The 17600-nt window shown below is 40.5% G+C and overlaps 1 protein-coding gene and 1 long non-coding RNA gene across 4 annotated transcripts in view; one reads left to right on the forward strand and one right to left on the reverse strand.

Annotated features, from left to right (window-relative positions):
- Positions 1–4214, reverse strand: part of IMMP2L (inner mitochondrial membrane peptidase subunit 2) — an 845195-nt gene extending 840981 nt beyond the window's left edge. The window contains exons 1-2 of one of the 3 annotated variants that reach the window (XM_046669026.1): positions 4164–4206; positions 3583–3655 (exon numbers count right to left, since the gene is read on the reverse strand). The gene's annotated coding sequence lies outside the window, so the exon portion shown is untranslated. Of the gene's footprint in view, positions 1–3582; positions 3656–3978; positions 4115–4163 lie in introns of those variants that run through there. The other 2 variants (XM_046669027.1, XM_046669028.1) reach the window with 2 other exon arrangements.
- A 9657-nt stretch (positions 4215–13871) lies between these two features.
- LOC124243539 (uncharacterized) lies at positions 13872–15075 on the forward strand. The gene is made up of 3 exons (XR_006889701.1): positions 13872–13981; positions 14710–14785; positions 14942–15075. It is a non-coding gene; the product is annotated as an uncharacterized LOC124243539 (long non-coding RNA).
- Positions 15076–17600: the final 2525 nt, after the last annotated feature.

The following is a 17600-nucleotide window of genomic DNA, read 5'->3' on the forward strand; positions in this document are numbered from 1 at the left end:
AGAGTCTCCAATGGAGCAACTGACAAAAGATCGACAGAAAGCCCAGAGATAAAGGTGGTTCATTCTATGAGTCAAGTAATTCATGGACCGAAGTCCATGGACTGAGCAAAAGATGGCACTTTCTTCTCTCAGTTCACCACTCCTCCCCTTTGCCCTTATTCTCCATACTATTTTCCCAGTTCCATTACCAAGTCCCAGATCCCATGGGGAATTCTCCCTGGTTGGAGTCACCAGTCCTGGCCAGTGAGTTAGTCTGGGGTGTAAGAAAAACAGGGAGTCTTTATTCTTGTGGCCAGGACGTAGAGGAAAGAAAAGAAAAATATTTACTGAGGACCTATTTTGTATTAGATATTGTGCTACTTTACAAACACTCACTAAATCTCACAGTAATCATGAGTAATTACCCCATTTTGCATGAGGAATCTGTGTCCAAGGCCACACAGCTAGGCAATGAGAAAGCCTGCCCCAGAACCCGGGAATGACAGCCTCCTATTTCTACACCCTTCACCACCTCAAAATGGAGATGAATGTGGCCCAGCCATTCCAGGTTGGAACTTAGAATACATTAGTCTCTAAAACACTATTATAAATGTTGGTTAGAATCTACAGTACCAGTAATCCATAATAAGCAGACGATGGGTTATAAAAGCTTTGGGGTCCTGACCTGGAAATCTAAACGCTATTTATTTTATTCCTATAAGCACATTGTTCAACATTACAAACAAAAATGAACTTGAAAATGAATTTTTGGAATACAGTGGGTTCTTAAGTGAGGCTTTTCTTTAAGAATATTTTCTTCCACAAAAAATCACCAAGAATAGAAACAATTCTGCTTTATTAAGTTGTAAGAACAATGACACTAGAAGACACCTGTGGGAAATGTGCTTATCTGACCAGGCACTCATTTACAGTATGCCGCCCTTAGAATAAATCATACTAAACCCTACAGACCAGAGCTTAAGATAGAAATGCCACAAACTACAGCAGCACAGCTGATATGCTTATAATCTACTAACAAAACATACTCCTTAGCAAAGTAAAACCAGATGTCTGGTGTGAAATCAGATGTCTGTGAACTTGTCTTTCTTGGCTTCCAGAGCAGTATTAAGATACACTAAATACACAGCTTAGCTGCATATTAAACCTACAACTTGGCAAAATCATGACAGTTTGGACATGAAGCATCAGCATTTTTATTGTAATTCTTATAAACCACAGATATTTCTGAAATAGAAATCCTAAGTTTAAGCACCCTGCTAAATGTGGTAATATGTCTTTCTCACTTTGGGAACAGTATCAGAGCTTTTTAAACACATTATAAAAACTCTTTCCCCTCACTTTTCAGGCTGACACTCTTTAGGCAGGGCTGTGGAATAATCTGACGGGGAATTCAAGCCACATCAGGTGTGAGCCCTTGCCCTAGAAATTCTAGGATCAGATATAACAGGTGATGAGTGTGAAAATGCCAATACCCAAGAGGCTTAGCACCTTTACGAAAGTTTAGTAGTAAATTGCTCTCCACAATCACAAGGAAGATCAAAAGAAAGTGATGGGTGACCAGACAGATGAACAGGAGGGACATTAACAGTATCTATATGCCAAACAGTTCTTTACACATTCTTTTAATATACTCATTGTTCTATTTTGACAGATAAGAAGTTAAGGAGCAGAGTTTTAACTGGCCCGAAGTGGAAGAGCTAATAAAATAAGAGCCAGGATCAAGCCCACGTCTAAAACAGCATAAAAGGCATGCTACTTCTACATGAGGATTTGGGGTGCAAATGAGGAGTGGGGGTAAATAGCCAAGAATATGGAAGTAAAAGTCAGAAATTTACAATTTTACCAAACAGTAACATACACACATACAACAAAAAGTTGAAGAAATGAACACAAATTGTTGACAGTGGTCATCTGAGAATGACTTCATTGAGACTCACTTTCTACCTTTTAAATCCTTGCAAATTTTAATTTTAAATAACTTTTTTTTCACTTTATATAACCTTTATAACCAGAAAAAGACACCCTTTTTCACTTTGATTAAAAAATGAGGTTAAACGTACAGAAACCCATGAACGGCCTACTTTAGTATTTATTTTCCTGAAGGCATCATCCCCAATATTCTCCATGCTTTCTAACCTTAGGTCATTTTTATGAAACAATTCAAAAAATTATCCTCATCTAATTATTACACTGGTACAATACACGTGTTACACTGGAAAATGACTCTAACACTATTCATTACAGGACACAAATCACCATGGTCAATCATCCTTGAAAGCTTGTTACTGAAAGTACCAGGAAGGCAGAAAAACAACACTGTTCTCCCACAACACCATAGAGACTTGCAAACCACTAAGAGCAGTAATACAGGGAAGGTCTTGTACATTAACACTTAACTATTCAGAAAATCCGCAGAAAACTGGTAAAAGGCCTGCCCCAAAATGGCCATCTCCAACAAAGTCTCATCATTCTCACCATCCTACTTATATCAAGGTGCTCAGCACTTTGGTAGGAAAAGATAAAAATCCATTGAATCAGTGAATGAACCCATCATCAATAAACAACTATTTTCTGGTTTTTCACAAAGAAAATTATGTGATCATCTGCCACTTGAGCACAAACTAGTAAGAAAGAGGGTTCAGGGCACAGGCGGCCAACGTCAAGATGCCATGGAGGGCAATTCTAGTTTTCCATCCAAGAATGGAGTTTACCACGTTCTTGCTTGTGGCTAACCTGAATTTTAATAATAAAAAAAAAGTTTGTTTATATGTGCCATACAGGGTGCATAAGGAATTCCCAACCTTCTGAGAGGAGCTGTGCTTCACGTCACCAAGATGAGGGGAGGGAGAAGCGGTGTTTTTGTGGAGTGATGGCAAAGTCTCAGAGAAGATCCATTAAAAGAGACCACAATGAAAACCACAACAAACCTCCAAGGACTTCAAAGTGCTATTTGGTAACTTTTTTCAGAAGTGGATACAATGCTGGTGAGGGGGTATCCAATCGAAAGTCAAGAGAGAAAGGCCCAGCCTGGTAATTTCTCCCCCTCAAAACACCCTCCTCTACAAACTTGAAAAAAGATCCCAAAATAACTTCAATTCAACACTTGTGATACTGCTGTTAACTTTATGCTTTGGGGTCCTAAAGGATTTTTACAAGAGTCCCCTTTTAAAATATAAAGATTCTTGAGAGGGATTCCCGTAAATTATCAAGCAGGATTATCAAACAGGATCAGGCTTCTCCCATACTACAGCCTCAGGGATTAGTGAAAGCCAGCTAAGAGCTATGGGCCTGAGGCAGACAACTACAGGACCAAAGGGTAACTACAGTTTCCTGTCAGGTCAAGTGGCCAAAAGGGATCTAAGCCATGCTTTCAAACTCCCAGCCAACTCTACACTCTGTAAACCTGAAAAAACTCTTGGGCTTGGAGCCTGTGACCCTTGAAGGAGGGCCTCAGGTTCCTGATGAAAAGGTCCAACTTGGCCCCGAGATCCCCCAGGGGCAGCTCTGGATCTAGCCGGTCTCTCCCTTACTCTCTCTCAGGACAGTCCTAGATCCTTCCACCCCTGATCATTCCTTACTTACCCTTTCTCCCGTTCTTCCTCGGTGAGAAGGGGTAAGTGGTTATTTTGTGCCCTCGCCCAATTTGGCCAAAGCCCTAAAAGTAAAAATGATAGAGACAGACACGTGCTTTAAAATCCTGATATTCAAGCCTTATGCACTCCCACCACCTGCCCAAGGCTTCCAGGCGGAAGGCGGCGCGTCCCCACAGCGCTCCCTCACGGCCAGGGCTGGGGGTCGGAGTGGTCCCCTTTGTGGGGGACGAGGAGAGGGCGCGATCTGGGGGTGCCTGCTCGGCGGGGATGAGTGGGTCGCTCCGGGCTAGGCGTCGCTGTCGCTAGGCGCCGCTTTCCAACCCGAGTTAGCCCAAGGAAGAGGCAGGGGCGCCGCATGGGGCCTCAGATAAACACGCGCACGCACACATGCCGGCGATCACCACGGCACTCGCGACCGAGCAGCCCTCCGCCTCCCGGCAACACCCGCCCCGCCAGGGGCCAATTCCCGGGGAAGGGGCCCGAGCCCCGAGGACCTCCAGGTGTCGGCGCCGCGCGCCAGCCCACCCTCTCAGAGCCCCCCACCCGCCGCCCAGCGCCCGCCCTCCGCACCCGCTGCGCAGCTCAGCCCAGGGGAAGTCCCCGCCAGGGCCCCGCCCTCTGTCGGCGGCACGCTCCGCCCCCGCGCCCCCCACCGCGCGGGAGCCGCGCGAAGCTCCGCCTCCTCGCTCGCCCCGCGGGCCCCCCCCCACCCCGAGTCCCCGACCGGGTTGGATCCAAAATCTGGCTCGGATTTGCAACGAATCAAAAATAACGCTCTTTCAGCGAGCAGTCATTCATTGAGCACTTACTCAAGCACAGGACCGTCCTAATAGCTGAGAGGGCAGCAAAGAGCTGAAAATCTATGAAGCTGTGTCTTCAGCCCCTCCCCTTGTTTACAGGTCAGGAAACGAGACTCAGCAGTTACTTTCAGGCACACCTATAGTGTCAAAGAGCCTTACTAGCTCTCTCCCCTCTGGACTCCTCCTCACTGAGCTTTTTCTACTAAGGTGCCCAAAGGAAAACTATTCAACTTTTCTGCCTCTAGGCAAGCCAAAAGGAATAATCCAGAACAGATGGTTTACTTTGGAGAAACTGGAATTTGATACCTCAGCTTTTGCCTTCAAATGGTATAAACTCTTAACGGGGTTATTACAGCCTACGAAGAAAGTGGAACCTAGAACTACCGAACATATATTAAATACTCTTCTCTCTCTTCTTTTTTTTACCCTTCCCTCAATTATATCCCTTATTATGTCTGTCTTTATTGTCCTTCTGGATACTGACAAACTACTCAGTGCATTTTCAAATCATTTAATACAAATGTAAATTCCAGATGCTCTGGTGCTTTCGGTTCAAAATTAATTCTAAAGTTTTAAGAATCTACTCAGAGACTTAAATGACCTGATAACTAGAACTCCTCGAGTCTTCTAAGGAGAATAAAATGGCTCTCCTGTGAAAGGGATAAGTGCCAGTTTTATACTTTTTTTTATTTGTCACTGAAATAATTACTGTAGGGTAAGCTTTTTTCTGCCAATGCTTAAGGATTTAAATCCAAGAGCACTTAGCTGAGAGGACCACTCTCATCAAATAGCAGTGGAGACCTATGTGTAAATTGAACTGAGCTCTATTGGCACTGTGACCCCCACATTAAATAGATGGAGTTCCTGGCCACTTGTAGCTGACAGTCTAGAATGGAATGTTCAAAGATAAACGACAAAGACAGGTGTGTGTGGATTTTATTATAATGGAAAGTGAATAAACACACAAAAAGAGTTATTAAGTCTGACCTGACTTTGTCACTAAGATTCATCAAATGTACTTAAAAAAAAAAAAAAAAGCTGAGGTCATCTGAAAAGGCTAAATACTGTATGATTCCAACTATATTACATGCTGGAAAAGACAAAAGAATGGAGACAGTAAAAAGATCTCTGGTTGCCAGGAGTTAGGGAGGAGGGAGAGAATAGGAGGAGCACAGAGGATTTTTAGGGCAGTGAAAATATTCTGTATGATACTGTCAGGGCAATACATGTCATTATACCTTTGTCAAACTTCGTACAATGTACAACACCAGGAGTAAACCCTGATGTAAACTACAGACTATGGGTGATAATGATGGTCAATGCAGGTTCATCAGCTGTTACAAATGTACCTCTTTCCTGCTGGGATACTTGGAGAAGCCATTCAAGTTTGGGGTCAGGGGATGTATGAGAACTCTGTACTTTCTGCTCAGTTTTCTGCAAACCTAAAACTGCTCTAAAACAAGTAGTATGTTAAAAAAAAAGAAGCTGGGGTAAAGCCTCTGAATGTCTCATTTTCTTCCAATCCTCAATTAAATTCTAAATTGCATATTTGGCTTTATGTGTGGAGTTGAAATATGATGAGTAGTATCCTTATATTGGAGGAGCCCTTTATGTGGCATTGACGTCACAGAGAGAAAATGAGTCATATATGCCTAAGGTAAAAATTAAATTATGGTTACACTTCATGTCTAATATTCAGGGAGATATTTAAGCAAAGTTAACTTGAAATAATTGTGTACAAATTCTGTCAATATATTTATATTTTAAATCTATTCCCATACATACATACTTACAATTAGTAAACAGTGCAAGGTATCATAGAGGTTTTCAGACTTTCTGGTCTCAAGATCTCTTTACATTCTTAAAAATGATTGAAGACTTTTTTTTTTAGAGATTGGCACCTGAGCTAACTGTTGCCAATCTTTTTTTTTTTTTTCTCTTCTCCCCAAAACCCCCCAGTACATAGCTATATATTCTAGTTGTGAGTGCCTCTGGCTGTGGCATGTGGGATGCCGCCTCAACGTGGCCTGCCAAGCAGTGCCATGTCCGCACCTGTGACCCAAACCAGCGAAACCCCGGGCCACACAAGCAGAGCGCTCGAACTTAACCGCTCGGCCAGGGGCGGCCCCAATGATTGAAGACTTTAAAGAGCTTTTGTTTGTATGAGTTATATATGACCCTATTTACTGTGTTAAAAATTAAAACTGAGAAAAATTCTAGACATGTGTTTATTAAGTCATTTTTAAAATAATAAACCCTGTTACCTGTTACTATAAAGAACATTTTTTGAATAATGACTGTTTTTTAAAAAATTTGTGGGAAAAGTGGCCTTTTTTTACATTTTTGCAAATCTCTTTAATATCAGGCTTTACAGAGACAGCTGGATTCTCATATTCTGCTTCTGCATTTACTCTGTTGCGACGTGTTGTTACAGCTAAGATTTGAAGAAAATCAGTCCTCGTACAAATTCAGTTGAAAAAGGGAAGATCTTGCGAACTCCCTAAAAAAGTCTTAGTAACCTCGAGGATCCTCAGACCTCACTTTGAGAATTGCTGCCAAATAGCATTTTGCATTTCTTTTATTTGAATATCATGCATTCCCACAGCAGAGTCTGCCAACACCTGAAATTACAGCCCTTCACTTGTTCCAAGCTACAACTCAAATCTGACAGCTCGTATCAAACCATCTCAATTCTGAAAGTTTTTTCAAAGCTTTTACTATAGCAACTCCGATGAAATTGATATTCTTATTTGAATATACATGAAAACATTTGAGATTTCATTTATATCCCTCATTTCAAACTTTCTGGGAAATTTTGAATATAAATTGTGCCATCTGGAAAAATGAAACATTGGTATATACTTATTAACCCAATTTTAAGTGTACTTATAATGAATGCGTGTGTCTCCTTTTATATAAATAATTTTAAAATGAGTTTAAAATAAAAGTAAAACAAGCAATTATAGTTTTATTTATTGAGTAAATAAATACCAGGTTCTAAAGCGACTGCCTTGAAATGAAATTTTAGATATATAAGCTTTCATTTTTACTACAAATAAAATAATGTAAGTCATACATTTTAGATTTTTAAATACAATTTCCAACTAAAAGAAACCAGGGCTGCTCAAGGAACGTCTGATTTCAGGTCTGGGGCAGGATAAATACACGATGAGCATGGGATAGCTTGTGCCACAAAGCAAGAAATCCATTCACAACAAATGAGTATGTCAAAAGGTCACAGAAACCAAAACCAAAGGGTCTTTTGGCCAAAGATGGGACAATCTGAGCATCAGCAAATTAATGAATGCAGTTGTTTGAAACATATTGAATCTATAAAAATCCATGCTCCAAAGACATGATGCTCCAAAGGGAGGAAGCTAAAAACAAAAGCAAAAAAAAATAGAACAATTCATTGGACACTTGCAAATAAATGGGGCACTAACTCCTTATTCTAAAATTTTCAATTAAAAGAAAAGAATTAGAACTTACATTGCCTTTCCTGTTTGAACTGTAGCTCAGAAAACCAAATACTTGTTGAGGGGAAGTTGTTTTTATAATAAATATGAAAGAAATAATAGACTTGGAAAAATCGCCATTTAGCAATCCTTCGTTAAATAAATGATTTAGGCAACAATCATCAGTGGATGAAACCATTAGATGAAAAGTCCATAAGGTACCACGGGGGAGATCAGGGTGTCACTACCTCAACCTAATGATCTAAGTATTGCTACAAATGAGACTCCAGACATGTGTGCCTCTTGATCTACGGTCATTTGAAGCCCTTAGCACACCTATGAAAGTGTTGCCAAAACAAAACGAAAACAAAACCAGAATCTAATCAAGCCTTAGAACTGACTTCCCACTCAGAGGCTTACAGGAAACATGAGGGTTGGAGGAACAAGTTAAGTGACACCACAGAGAAGGAAATAGACAAATTTAGAATGTGAGACACTCTCTAAAACAACTGACAGTCTCTGCATCAAGTTAGTAACAGGACAAAAAGGAGAGGGAGGAGGTGAGAAGAAGCTCTAGACTAAAGAGGTACAGCAACCAAATGAAAGGTAAGAACCCTGTTTGGGTTCTGATTCAAACATCACAGTAGTAAAAAGACTTTTAAGACAATCACAGATATTTCACTATGGACTAGTAGTAGACAATGCCAAAGAAATATTATTTTATTAAGTGTCGTAATTACGTTGTGTTTATTTAAGAAAATGTCCATCATCTTTGCAGAGATATTCTGAAGTATGTTGAAGTTAAACGATGTACTGAGATTTGCTTTAAAATACTTGAACTGAAAATAAAAAGGAAAAAAGGGATAGATTACATAAATGTGACAAAAGTGGATAATTATTGAATCTAAGTGATGAGTGTATGAGGGTTCATTGTACTTTTCCCTCTGCTTTTGTATATGTTTGAAATTTTTCATAATAAAAATTTTTAAATAAATATAAGTGACTGCTTTAGCCCCAATTTTCTAGAAAACAGTGCTTAAGAGAAAGTGCATGAGCTAAAATTGTATTGGGGTAGGGGGCGGCGGGTGCAGTCCTAGAAGAGCGAGAGTGAGGGGAGAGAGGGAGTGAGGTAGGGACAGAGGGAAGGAAAATACAGATGGTTTGTCACAAGCTGGCTAAGGCTTCACAGGATGTACAGTTGGCTGCTTGGTCCCAGGGGACGTCTCAAGAAGGCTAGATGAAACCACCACATAACAGAGCCGTCCTTCAGGAGGGGAACAGGCAAGCAATCTTTTCTCTTGGCTTCTTCCTGCCTTCTGTCTCTCATTCATCTATGTTTGTTTCACAAAGCAGGGCAAGTGTGTGGACAGAAAAGCATGGGGGCAGGAGTGTGGAAATGGGGAGGCAGATAACTGGCTTGATTTATTCTGTCGAAGAAAATAATCCATAACCAATCTATAAATGAAAATTTGGGTGAGTTTATTCTGAGCTGAAATCTGAGGACCATGGCCCAGGGCCTTTCTTCCCGAAGGAAGACAGGGCACCAAAGAAGTGAGGTATACAGAGTGGTTATATACCCCCATACAGGACGTTTCACATATGATTGACATGTCCCTCCCACAATAGTCACAAGATTGCCCTGTCAGCACAGCGCTTGATGGACACAGCAGGTAGTGGGTCGGCTCTCTTGGAGGGCATAGCAGGAGGCAAGTCTATTGTCTTGAGCTGGGTGGTCACAGGTGAGCGCAGCAATCAGTTTCTAGCCTAAGGAAAGATGCTTAATCCTTAAAGAAATGCCAACGTTGTGAGGGGGAGGGATGTTGCACCTTTATTTCAAGGGCCTTTGCTCTTGCCATAGGGAATTTCTAAAGCAGATATACAATGCATGCTCAACAGCGTTGAGGAGGAGGAGGAGGAGGAGGAGCAGGAGGAGGAGGAGGATAAAGCAGATATACAATGCATGCTCAACGGCCTCCGTCAGGCCCTTTTGGAAAGACAAGGTCAGGCCAAATTAGGTTTACACAAAATGGCTTCCTCATATACTCCAATATATCCTATTACTTGGCATTTTTATATGTCAATTCTAACAATTTAGAATTTGAACCAAGCAATGACTTTTTGATTTAGTGAAGACTTACCTTTTAGTTTAAGCTCATTTTTAGTGGAATAATCATTCTGATTGATCTTCCTTTTACCTGAAGGAAAAATTTATTCAGTCCAGAGTCAGTTTTTTTTTGGTTAACAAAATCACAAGCACACAAATGGCTGCAGAAACTCAATGTAAGGGAACGACTCCACCACGGCCACATTCCCCACACAGGCCAGGCAAGCAAGGCCTAACCGTGGCTGATCTCAGTCTTGGTAGAACACCCTTTGATCCTCCCATAACCCAAAATCCTGGCAGCTTGTGAGGAGCTGCTGCCAGGCGTTTCTCTTTTACTTCCCTATCTCTCAGGAGGGCTGTCATAAGACAGTTTCTCTTTGCCTGCTGGTTCTGATGAGGTGTGAAACTTTCTACTACACCCTCCTTAGGGTGTAACTGCAGGCTATAAATCAGCTAACCTGAAGCACAGCGTTGGCTCTCAGCAAGAGTGTCCTATCATCCATGTTGCAGTAATCTGTGCCCTTTTGTCTCGGTGTCACCCTGTGTAAGAGATATGGGGAGCTGGCACCTTCGGTTAGTCTTGCTTTTGCTGTCTAAGTAATAAGCTGTTTGAATCTAAAAACATGGCTAATTTTCTCTTTACTGTCCAAATCTCAGCCTTGCCTTGCCAAATTCTAAGCAGGAAATTTTGACTTTGTTTAACCTTAAAGAGAGTCTTTACTCTGTTTCTTAGTCAACCTACAGTGTGGAGAGTCAGCACCTATACAAAAAATGACCAGAAGATATGACTAACTTAGATTCACATTTTCAGAAAGAGTGTTTATTTATTCTCTCAGTGTTGTAGGATAATTTTTGACCAACAATCAAAGAATCCTTCCTTCTCTTTGCCTTTCCTCTAAATCAATTAATAGAATATTTGTACAAGTCAGGTAAAGATTCAGACCTCCTAAAATATAAAAATCAAGTAGAAGAGTTTTCCCAAAAGTCCCTATATTTTCTACTCATGGTTTGACATCATCCACGTTGGGTTTCAAAGGTCTGGTAACCACTAGAATAAGAGAGAAGCATCAAAAATCAAGCTCCATGGATATGCCCTACTCACTCATTCACAGGTAGATGACCTGCCTCCCTTTTTTATACAGAAGATGATTGACAATGATGCCATCCAGTTAAGACTTTGTCTTTCTTATCTGGTACACTGAGAGGCTGGGTTCCTCTGTTCTCTTAGAGACGTATAATATGCAGCAAACAGAAAAACGACAGGTGACAGTACAAAATATAAAGACTAAAGAATAGCTCATCTTTTTCATTTTTTTCCCTTACCATACCTTATATGAATCATCTCTTGGGAATGGAACTGCCTAAAGCTTACTAAATGATTATCTCCTATCCACAGTTGACCAAATCCTTCGATTCATGAAGAAGGAAACAGTTACATGGAGGACCCTGGCCTGCCTCATATTTTGTCTAAAGATTTCCTGGAACTCTAAAATAGTAAAATTCGCAGTTCTTTTCATTGGCTTTTGATTGACAATCCTGCCATATCTGAAGGAATTGCTTAAATTCTCTCATGATTTAGCCAGATAATAATTACAAACCTCAATCCATAATAACTACTTGTGGGAGAAACAACTCAAAATAAAACTGCACATAGTAAAAAAGTGTTAAAATGAAAAAAAAAAACAAGATTCATATCTTGTAGATAACTCTGAAACCTGAAAACACTGAATTCATAGATTTAGCAGGAAAAATCGATACAAAATTCTGCGGTAATGGCTAAAACTGCACATGATTAAAATGTATAATTAAGAAATTCTCTGCTTTCCTTCATCTGAGAATGTCTTTATTTCCCTCCCCGCCCCCCCATTCCAGAAGGATATTTTCACCAGATGTAGGATTGACAATTCTTTTCTTTCAGTATTTGAAAAATCTTATGCCACTTCCTTCTGGCCTCCATTGTTGCTGGACGAGAAATCTGCTCTCATTCAAATTGTTTTACTCCTTTATAAGTAATGTGGTGTTTCTCGCTGGCTGCTTTCAAAACTTTTTTTTTTTGTCTTTAGTTTTCTGAAGTATTGAGATATCTTATTGTTTTATTATTTTTTTGTTGCTGTTTCCTACTTAGGGTTTGCTCAACCTCTTAAATCTGTATGGTTATGTCTTTCACCATGTTTGGGAAGTTAACTATTATTTCTTCAAATACTTTCTAAGTCTCACATTCTTTCTCCTCTCCTGCTGGGACTCCAATGATACAAATGTAAGCTCTTTTGTTATTGTCCACAGGTTCCTAAGACTCTGTTCATTTTTTTGGTCCAGTCTATTTTCTCCTGTTGTTCAGGTTGGATCAAGTCTATTGCTCTGTCCTCAAGTTCACCAACTCTATTGGTAGTCTTCTCTACCCTACAGTTGAATCCATTCAGCCAGTTTTTTATTTTGTTATTGTCTTTTTTAGTTCTACAATTTCCATTTAGTTCTTTCTTATAACTTTTCTTTGCTGAGATTTTCTACTTTTTTTATTTGTATCAAGAGAATTCATAATTGTTAGTTGAAGCATTTTTATGATATCTGCTTTAAAATCCATGTCAGATCATTCCAACATCAGATTCATCTTGGTTTTGGCATCTGTTGATTTTCTTTTCTCATTAAAGTTGTGATTTCCCTAGTTCTTTGTGTGATGGGTAATGTTCAATTATATCCTGGCATTGTGGCTATTATATTATAAGACTCTGGATCTCATTTAATCTTCTTTTTTAAACAGGCAGTCCCCCTGTTGAGACATAGCAGGAGGGCCAGGGGATTTTGTTTGTTCAGCCTCCCACTGAGCCCCACCAACACCACCCAGGCAAAAGTGGACAATTCACTCACTCACACAGATGTCAGCAGGTAAGGTTGATACCTTCCCAGTGGAAGTAAGGCACTCACACCACCTCGATGCCTCTGAGTGGGGGTGCCACCAGGGAGGGGAGAAGCAGACAGCTGATATGCACCATTTCATTGCTGTAGGATTGGGGTGGAATTTCAGCTCTTAATTCTGCACTGGGCCTCGCTGACACCAGGGGAGGGGAGGGAAGTAAACAGTGTCAACTGGCCCTTCCTCTAGGAGTAGAGGCTTAGCAACCCACTGGGCCCTGCTAGCATGGGGTGTGGGGGCTGGGGGAGGAAGTGGAGTGCTGACTAGACTTTAGTCATACCTCCTTGTTCAGTCTTGTTGATGCTGGGCAGGGATGGAGGCTTAGCTCCCTGCTGGGCCCCAAGGACCATGGAGGTGGGGTGGGGGATGGGTGGGAACTGAGGCATAGTTGTGACAAATCCACATCTTACTGCCTCATTAAGTCTAGTTGCTGCCAATTGTGGATGTACAGCTCATTGGACCCTGCTGACACTATCCTGGTGGGGAATTGAGGAAGACCTGCTTCTGCCAGACAGGGGATGGAAGAGCAGCAACCCCCTCAACCAGTCAACACCAACCTGGGTGGAATCAAAGTGCTGCTGTCTGTTTCCAGTGAGTGGGGTGGAAAAACAGCTCCCCGCTTGGCCCCAGTGAAATGTCAAGGGAGGGAGGGGTACAGTTTTTCCATTGGTGTTTGCTAGAGTAGGGCAGGTACTACCAAAAAGTTTTGGCTAAATAGGGTTTTCTTAGAGCTTTTTTTGCATGTCTGTTGGTGCTTCCAGGTTGGAAGCTTCTACAGGGTCCTGTCCAGGATACATGGGAGGTAACAAGGAAACCCAGGGAACCCTTGCAGTGTTGGTCCTCAAGTCCCAAGGTACCTGAGGAGTCACCTTCTTTTGAACTTCAGAGTTTTTCCATGCATGTTTGTTGAACTATGCCCAGGGTTTTTAATTCTAAGAAGGAGGACCTGGGAGGAATGAGGCAACTTCAATTTGGTCTTCACCAAAAGTCCTCTTTGTAAATACCTTAGAAAAAGAAATGCCAGGAAGATATGAATTGTTGTGGAATATTCCAACATGAAATCAAAAATTGATCTAAAATCGGAAGTATCGAAAGCAATATCAATTTCCAAAATCAAGGTAAGCAGATGAAATAAAACAAATAAATGTGCTTATATGAAGCTATGCATGCTATAATATTCAACTTCAAGATGCTTTTGCACACACTCTTAACAATTCAACAAATGTCAACACAAAATAAAAGAAAATTTTCTACATCTAGAATATTTGTTACAAAACACAGATCAGGACTATCAGATAGGGCAATTTATGCATTGTATATTTAAAATGTTTTTTTTTTAAGAATGATAACTTTTACATATTTTCTTGCTACCTTTCAAGTTTTTTAATCCGTTTTACTTGATATTTATTTAGTGTTAACTTTCTTTTCTTTTAATTTTTTCTATTATCAGAGATCATTTTTACATGTTATTGAAATACATGCTCTTGTAACTTACATTTATTGTTTTGTATTCACTTTTATAGAAAAACTTCTAAAAACTTTTAGTATAACCCTATCATCAAAAAATGATACACTGCTTACTATTATGGTCACTCATTTTATTTAAAAACACATAAGTACAACAAAAAATACATAATAACTTATGATTTGCGAATTCCTGGGAATTCCTTTTTTTTTCCTGAATCATGAAGATATCTGTTGGGAATTTGAAAACACTATAAAAATGCAAATGCTGTGACTGATTGCCTTATTAGCAAAGTCTATTCTTTTTTCTTTTTCAATGATGAAGCCTTAATCAAAATTTTTTCTCTCTCCAACTCTCTTCAAACTTACTTGGTCATTCTAGGCACTCTGACGCAGGGAAATCACAATGTAGGGTTAAACAACCTGAGAACGTTCAGCCTATGGAAGAAACGCCTTAGGTGAGCATTTGGTAACTATCTTCATAACCTTCAAGGGCAGTCCTGAACAAGAGGGATTGCATTTATTCTGTGTGACCCAAGAGGATAGAATTAGGATAAATGAGATGGAGTTACAGGGAAGAAAATTTTGATTTCATATATATATCCATTTTCTAGCAAGGCGAGAACCCTGAAAAGAGATCAGATTGCCTCAAGAAATAGTGATTTCCTGTCAAGGAAAAAAGCTGGACAGCCTCTTATTGGGAATGTTATCAAGGCGGCCCTTAAGAATTTATGATTCTTGGGGGCTGGCCCCGTGGCCGAGTGGTTAAGTTCGCGCGCTCCGCTGCAGGCGGCCCAGTGTTTCGTTGGTTCGAATCCTGGGCGCGGACATGGCACTGCTCATCAAGCCACGCTGAGGCGGCATCCCACATGCCACAACTAGGTGGACCCACAACGAAGAATATACAACTATGTACCGGGGGGCTTTGCGGAGAAAAAGGAAAAAAATTAAATCTTTAAAAAAAAAAGAATTTATGATTCTTTCTATCTCTATTATCTCATTTTATTCTCCTAGTGAGATACATAGAACAAGTATTAAAATTGCCATTTATGGATGAGAATAATGAAATTCAGAGAGGGTATTGGTTGGGATATTTCTAAATTATAAAAGCAACTTGAGCTAGCCTAAGCAAAAATGAAAGACAATATAAGATTAAGTGGTATTTCACAGAACCTAAGGCTACTGCAAGCAGCTGGGCTCCAAAATGGGACAGAAGCCATCAGATCTCTCTCCAGATCGTGACTCTGCTTCTCTCTATAAATTGCTTTGTTCTTTATCTCTACAGATGTATTTTCTGTACTTCCCAGCCACATGATAGGTGGAAGATATTTACGCCAAAGCTCCCTAATTTACATCTCTATCATTCAAAAGACCAGCCCCAAATGATGGGCTGCCTCAATTATTTTGGGCTTTATGGTGCCAATTCATCATATCATTCTCCCTTCTGATTCCTAAGTCAATTGATAAATAACCACAGTAAAAGTGGATTGGAGAATGTGACTTGGACTTGGGGCAAAAATGGAATTTTCTACAACTTTTTGCTTGAATTGAACTCACTCAGTCACAGGCAGATTATCAAGCAATGGCATTTCTTCCATCTCAGAAGCAGGCCTGACCTGGTGAGCGTATCATATGGGAAAGGCATCCAGAAAGTGAGCACACTCCACTTGCACACATACAAGAAGAGAAAAAAAAGCCTGGTCAGAACATGTGCAATGACCCTTTTCCCAAACTCACCAATTACATAAGTCACTCCACCAAATTTCACGGGGGTGAGAGGTTGAAGGGTGGAGAGAAGGGCAGAAATTTTTTCCATAATATTTCCAAGAGAATAAGAATTTCATATGATGAACTAAGGCAGGGATGTGGAGATGGGAAGAGAATAGCCTTCCTGCAATTACCAATTTCTATGTCTGGACATAGAATAACTAATTGGCCCCTTTGAACCAGGTGTTCATCTAGATCCAATCAATTATGGCTCTAGCAGAGTCACTCAAGGGAAAATCATGGCTGCCAGGGGATCACCATTATGGATGGGAGAGGCAATTCCTAGAAAAAGATGGCTAGATAGGTATCCCAAAAAGTGTACTCAGAAAACACACTTCTATCCCTATATTACAAAGATATTCTTTTTTTTCTTTTTCTTTTTTTTAGGAAGATTATCCCTGAGCTAACATGTGCTGCCAATCCTCCTCTTTTTTCTGAGGAAGACTGGCCCTGAACTAACATCCGTGCCCATCTTCCTCCACTTTATATGTGGGATGCCTACTACAGTATGGCTTGCCAAGCAGTGCCATGTCTGCAACCAGGATCCGGACTGGCGAACCCAGGGCCGCCGAAGTGAAATGTGCACACTTAACCATTGCACCACTGGGCCAAACCCTACAAAGATATTCTTGATATTAAGGTCCAACTACCCCATGTTCAAATGCAAATACACATACATACCCACTCATATATGCTGTGCAGTGAAGGGATTACCCAAAGTAATGGATGGATGATCCATTACACCCAAAAGCAATGTCTTGGAGCCACTGCTCTTCTTGTATACAATTTCCAGGTGACGTCCACTTCCTCGTCTAATCCAGTTTTAATTTAGTCCTCATATTCTTATGATTTATGGATTACATTACAAATTTAACCACTCCTGGTATATCTAGTATACAGTGCTGGAGGGAAATACCCATGTAGAGAGGTAACAAAAGGAGAAAAAACACACAACGGTCACTCATTCAGAACATATGGTTTATTCTGCTAGGCAGTGACTTGTATGGGCATAATTTTGACTTAATCCTTTGGAAAATTTCTCAGGGATCCAATAGTGAACTTCCAGTTGGTGTTACTATCTTTTGGATTGAATCTGAAGATTTCCTAAGAGCTGAGTCTCCATTCCCTTCTGGTTTGAGTAAAAGGCGTGGACCCCTTTTACCAGGTTTAGTTTTTTTACTGGTGCTTCAACTCCTATAAAGCCTCATTGGCTGGCTATCACATTCATTTTGGACTCCCTTCACTAAAATCCAACATCACAAATCTTGTAAGGTCATGCTCTGAAAATTTTCAACCTTCTGAACTGAATAGCCTAGATTTAGCCACTCCACTCAGGCCTCTGTTTTTGAAGCAACTTTGAAGGTTCTACCATCCTTACAGTAGCCCTCCAGAACATGGCCTGAGGTGAGGCAGCCAGAAGAGCAGAATCTCCTTTTTCTAAGCAGCTATGGTATGTTGTCCTTATTCTCCTATTTTATCTAGTGAGAGGTACTTTGGAAGGATAGG

Source organism: Equus quagga, chromosome 8 (assembly GCF_021613505.1).
Source record: "Equus quagga isolate Etosha38 chromosome 8, UCLA_HA_Equagga_1.0, whole genome shotgun sequence".
Taxonomy (NCBI): domain Eukaryota; kingdom Metazoa; phylum Chordata; class Mammalia; order Perissodactyla; family Equidae; genus Equus; species Equus quagga.